The 6,072-nt window shown below is 37.9% G+C and overlaps 1 non-coding gene across 1 annotated transcript; it reads right to left on the bottom strand.

The window, feature by feature from the left end:
- Nucleotides 1-5,708: 5,708 nt before the first annotated feature.
- Nucleotides 5,709-5,815, bottom strand: LOC119473018. The gene has a single exon (XR_005202187.1). It is a non-coding gene; the product is annotated as a U6 spliceosomal RNA (small nuclear RNA).
- Between the last annotated feature and the right edge of the window lie 257 nt (nt 5,816-6,072).

Here is a 6,072-nt window from a genome sequence, read left to right as displayed (position 1 = left end):
TTAGTAGAGACGGGGTTTCACCATGTTGACCAGGATGGTCTCGATCTCTTGACCTCGTGATCCACCCGCCTCGGCCTCCCAAAGTGCTGGGATTACAGGCTTGAGCCACCGCGCCCGGCTCCTTCCATATACCTTATACAAAAATTAACTCAAGATGGATTGAAAATTTAAATGTAAGACCTAAAACCTTAAAAACCCTAGAAGAAAACCTAGGCATTACCATTCAGGACATAGGCATAGGCAAAGACTTCATGACTAAAATACCAAAAGGAATTGCAACAAAAACCAAAATGACAAATGGATCTAATTGAAGAGCCTCTGCACAGGAAAAGTAACTATCATCAGAGCAAACAGACAACCTACAGAATGGGAGAACATTTTTGCATCTATCCATTTGACAAAGGACTCATATCCAGAATCTACAAGGAACTTAAACACATTTACAAACAAACAAACAGCCTTATCAAAAGTGGGCAAAGCATAGAACAGACACTTCCCAAAAGAAGACAATCATGTGGCCAACAAACATATGAAAAAAAGTTCATCCTCACTGATCATTAGAGAAATACAAATCAAAATCACAATGAGATACCATCTCACCCAGTTATATTGGCAATCATTAAAAAGTCAGGAAACAACAGATACTGGCAAGGATGTGGAGAAATAGGAACGCTTTTACACTGTTGGTGGGAGTGTAAATTAGTTCAACCATTGTGGAAGACAGTGTGGCAATTCCTCAAGGATCTAGAGCCAGAAATGCCATTTGACCCAGCAATCCTGTTACTGGATATATGTCCAAAGGATTATAAATCATTCTACTATAAAACACATGCAAATATATGTTCATTTTTTTATTTTCAATATTTTCTTTTTTATTAACAAATAATTTTACATATTCATGTCATACATATTTGGATAGACTGGATAAAGAAAATGTGGCACATATACACCATGGAATACTATGCAGCCATAAAAGCATATGTTTATTGCGGCACTATTCACAATAGCAAAGACTGGAACCAACCCAAATGCCCATCAATGATAGACTGGATTAAAAAAATGTGGCACGTATACACCATGGATTACTATGTAGCCACCAAAAACAGTGAGTTCATGTCCTTTGCAGGGACATGGATGAAGCTGGAAACCGTTATTCTCAGCAAACTCCAACACAGGAACAGAAAAGGAAACACCACATGTTCTCACTCATAAGTGGGAACATCACACACCAGAGCCTATTGCGGGGTGAGGGGCAAGGGGTGGGGAGAACATTAGGACAAATTTATTTCACAAATGATGCAGTATGAACTCTGATGACTTGACTTTGGAGCTTCTGCTCTTATCCATGAGATTAATGTGAAATGATTTTGAGATGTATAGCCTGCAGTTGCCAATACAAGTTTAACAACTTCAAAGTCCAGTTTCCAAAGTTTCTGGAAGTACTACATTCAGGTTCACAGACCTGAAAAAAGCTGGCCATTCTCACTGGCAGAGAGAATTATGTCTAAAATACTCAAATGTGTTGGCTGGACCTGCTGGTACTTCCTCAACATGTCATAGCCAACTGATCACTTCTGTGTCTAACTTGAATGTATCTTACCCAGCAAGGCAGTGGAATGCCCAAACAGGCAGAAAGGAAAATCTTTTTCCTATCATCCCAAACCTTCCAATGCAAAATAAACCTAACCATTTTTTTCTTTTGATTTATTTAAGGTGGTTCTAACATTCCTTGTATATCTTTAAAATTATATGACTGTATGAAAAATCCTGCCTTGAATGAGGTCAAGTTCTTTGCCTTTGGGGACTTGAAATTGCATGTATTGAAAGCTCAAAGATTCTTTTGAGAGCAGTTATAGCCACAATTCATCACCCACTTGGTATTTGCCCAACAGGTACATCAAGTACTTTACATATTTTTCCATTTAATCCTAACAACTACCCTACTAAATAGATGTGGTTATCCCAGGTTTTACACATGAGAGACCTAAGACTCAGAGAATTTAAGAAACTTGCCCAAGATTCTAAAGTGAGAAAATTGAAACTAGGCTGTCTGATTCTAAGGCCTCTGTTTTGAACCACTACATTTATTCAAGGCTTCTCAAACTTTAATGCACGTAAGAATCACCTGGGAGTCTTGCTAAACTACAGATTCTGCTTTAGTGGGTCTGAAATGGGGCTTGATATTTTACACTACTAACGAGCTCCTGTCTGTGGCTTATGCTTCTCGTCTATGAGCCACACTGTTTGAATAGCAAGGTTTTATAGTTTCTCCATAAAGGGAAAAACAGACTTCAAGTTAAAGATGCAGAGGGAAACTTGTCTTAATTGTCCTAATGAGTAAAAATAAATATTAATATAAGAATACCAGTAGCTAAATGACAAGTCAAACACTGTTGTAAACACATTATATGTTATATTTCATTTTTCCTACTCAACAACCCTCAGAAGTAGATAATACATATGGGGAAAATGGGGCACAGAATAGTTAATACATAGGTCTTGTTTCTCAACCTCTTGTTATTATTCCCCTTTTCACATAGTTTTTCAATGCCTAAAATTCCATAATTATAGAGATTCATTACCTTGTTTCCATTTAAAAAGCCATCAACTGTGGGTGGTAATATACTACTTTATCATTTTTTTATTCATTAGTTTCAGTTTTGTTTTTTTTTTAACAAAGGAACTGGAGGAGACAGTACGGTACTAACACATAAGGACGTTGGGTTTCTGAAGAAAGGAAAAAGAAATGGAAAAGCAAGACTGTCTCCAATAAAGCTTGGCACAACCTGCTTCACAAATTACTGTATGAGCCCCAGTGGTTTCTCCCACACATATTCTAAAGCTGAAGCCAGTAGTACCTTCAAGAGAAATAAAATTTAGTTGTGAATTTATTAGCTATGCAGGGATAATCATGGAGACAACCAAAAGAACACTCACCATAGAGACCTCTCCCCAACTCTGTCTGCCTGAAATTATCAGTATATCATAAAAAAAGATACAGAAATAATTTTGGGAAGGAAGACCACAAAGCAAACAGGCTTGAGCCCCAGGACTGGTAATGGGGTGACTTAATAACTCAGAGAGAATTTCTAAGGTTGATCTTTCAAAGTTACATTTCTGGATGCCACATAGTTTCTTCAGGGATGAGAGAAATTTCCAGAGCTTAGCTTATGTCAGCATGATTGGAGAAGAGTCAACTTGGTAACCACATCACAAAGCCTAATTCTGTTGTACAAAGAAAAACTCAAATGGTGATTCTTACTGCTGGAGAATTATGGCAATGTGACTCCCAGCCCATTCCCCTGCACCATCAATACAATGATGAAACCAAAATGTATTAGGTAGCAGTAACCTTGGCAATATGGATTTTTGTCATGCAGCTCTGACCCAACACAAGTGCCCTTTCAAAGAGTACAATCCACAAAATACAGCAATTTGTCCTCAGTGGATACTTTAAACATTTTTTTCTATTTTGTATAAAAAGAATATGGAAATAATATTATCCTAGGTTGAGCTCCTCAGGAAGCAGACTTTGAACTGAAGTTTAACATGCAAAGTATTTCTTAGGGAGTGCCCTTAGGGCATTAGGGGAAAGAAGCAGAGCTTTAAGGGAGAAGTTGAAGTACAAGGCAGGCCAAATGATAGCCATGGCCGACCCTAGAGATATCTCGGAAAGTAGAATGACCCTTCGGAGTTTTCCTAAGTTGGGTCAAGATGGCCAGGCCATTTTACCCTTGCAGTGACTGGTCATTGGTTGTGGATCATTGGGTAATGGATGTGACATTGGGTCAGATGGCTTTTTGTGGCTGAGGCAAGCAGGAAAGAGCTGACAGCTGAAGGCTGCCTGCTAACAGTATTGCCATCAGCTGAGGCAACAAACCCTTTACTGATGGGGAGTCAGGGTGGCACATCACTGTGTCCACCACAAATAGTAATGGCTTCAGAGTACCAGGAGCTCCAAAGTTAGTTAAGTAAGATTCAATTTTTATTTTTAGATTAGGAAAACATCTTTCTATTTGATTAACTACTTTGTTTGTTTGTCTGTTTTGAGGTGGAGGTTCACTCTTGTTGCCCAGGCTGGAGTGCAATGGTGCAATCTCAGCTCACTGCAACTTCTGACTCCTGGGTTCAAGCGATTATCCTGCCTCAGCCTCCCAAGTAGCTGGGATTACAGGTGCATGCCACCACACCCAGTTAATTTTTGCATTTTTAGTAGAGAGAGGGATTTACCATGTTGGCCAGGCTGGTCTCGAACTCTTGATCTCAGGTAATCCACCTGCCTCGGCCTCCCAAAGTGCTGGGATTATAGGCGTGAGCCACCGTTCCTGGCCTGATTAACTACTTCTTGAGGCAAATAAATTTAAGAGTTTCTGCCCAGTATAAGAAATCATTTCACTGGTCTTGATATTCAGACAATTAATAAAAAGAATTGCACTTTTATCCCCTACTCTGAATAAAAACTAAATAGATTACTCATTCCAGTTTTGCAGTGTACATATGTGTTTACATGTCAATGTGTATTTTTTCCCTTTTCTTAGTGAGTCAGTAAAAGTTGCAAAGAGGTTTAAATAATGAATTACCATATATGTAATATACTCATTTATTCATTTAGCAAATATTTATTAAGTATCGATTATGTCATGGCGCTTTGGTACCCATTGGATCTATAAAAATAAGTAGTAACAAAGAATCTGATCAAATAATTATGCTAAAACAAACTCTGAAAGAATAAAAGAATAGTAGGAGAAATGGTAGTGGTTAGAAAAAATAGGTAGAAAGAAGCATTTATTTCTCGGTTTTCCTTTTATACCTGTCATTTGATAAAGAAGAAGGTGGGGGGTTGGAGACAGCAAATCACCATGGCATGTATGTACCTATGCAACAGTCTTGCAGGATGCAGGATGTGCACATGTAAACCAGAGCCCAAAATACAATTTAAAAAAAAAGAGAGATGCACATGTGTAGCCTTCAGCAGTATAAGGGTAAATGAGAAAAACAACCATTGACTTCATTTGCTATCAACTTTGTATGACATCCCTTCTATAATTTTGGTTACTTTTTTGTCAGGAGGCTATCCTTCCGTCTGGTGTTATTGGACTTCAGTAGGTTCTTTCATTGTCTGTGTAATGCATTTCCATAATTAAGAAGTGTGAATTTGCCTATAAAATGATCAATGGTTATCAATGCACTGGATGGTATCTGTGAAAGTGGGCATCTAAAGATGCCAATAGCAGACTGGGGAAGAGTACATCACTTCTTTCTGTGTGGATGTAATAATTTGAAAAGACTAAGTGCTCTCATCTTTAACGATCTGATAACTTTGCTGAAAGAGATTCTAAAATTGGGAGACGGGGGCTAGACAGGTTCTTAGATTAAAAAGATTTAAGAGTACCACTGTCTATGTTTACATTCTTGAGCAAGCAACTAAATTCAATAAAAAGCAAAACATATTGAGTGGATGATATTTCTTGGTATCCTGGGGAATAGATTTCATCCAGAGGTTGCACCAAGAAAAAGTGAATAGATCTTTACTAAGCAACCTCTAATAATATTTTATTTACTCTACTTCTGAATGCCATACAAAAGAGATTGGTTTTCTTTCCTTAATTGAATCTCATATACCTTCGACCCATTCTTACCAGGACATCTTTCTACTTTGTGTTTACCCCAATTTTATTTTTATTAACTCTCAAAAGTTTTTTTTTTTTTTAAATATGGAACGCTTCACGAATTTGCGTGTCATCCTTGTGCAGGGGCCATGCTAATCTTCTCTGTATTGTTCCAATTTTAGTATATGTGCTGCCGAAGCGAGCACTCAAAAGTTGTTTTAAAGTCAATCTTCTTACTTTTGTGAAGAGTTTTGAAAAACTGGTTCAACTAGTTCTCACCACAAGATCTGCTGAGACACTGGAAGTGACGATGGATAGGCAATGAGAAGATGAAAACTGACTACAAATTTAGAGCTTTGGACCAACAACATTAGCATCACCTATGAATGTGTTAGCAATGCAGACTCTCAGGCTCCACCCAAGAACTCCTGAGCCATAATTTGCATTTTAGCAAGATTCTAGG

The sequence above is a fragment of the Cebus imitator genome, unplaced genomic scaffold (assembly GCF_001604975.1).
Source record: "Cebus imitator isolate Cc_AM_T3 unplaced genomic scaffold, Cebus_imitator-1.0 Scaffold128, whole genome shotgun sequence".
NCBI classification, from domain to species: domain Eukaryota; kingdom Metazoa; phylum Chordata; class Mammalia; order Primates; family Cebidae; genus Cebus; species Cebus imitator.
Note: the sequence above shows the minus strand (reverse complement) of the source record. Positions and strands in the feature narration are given on the sequence as shown.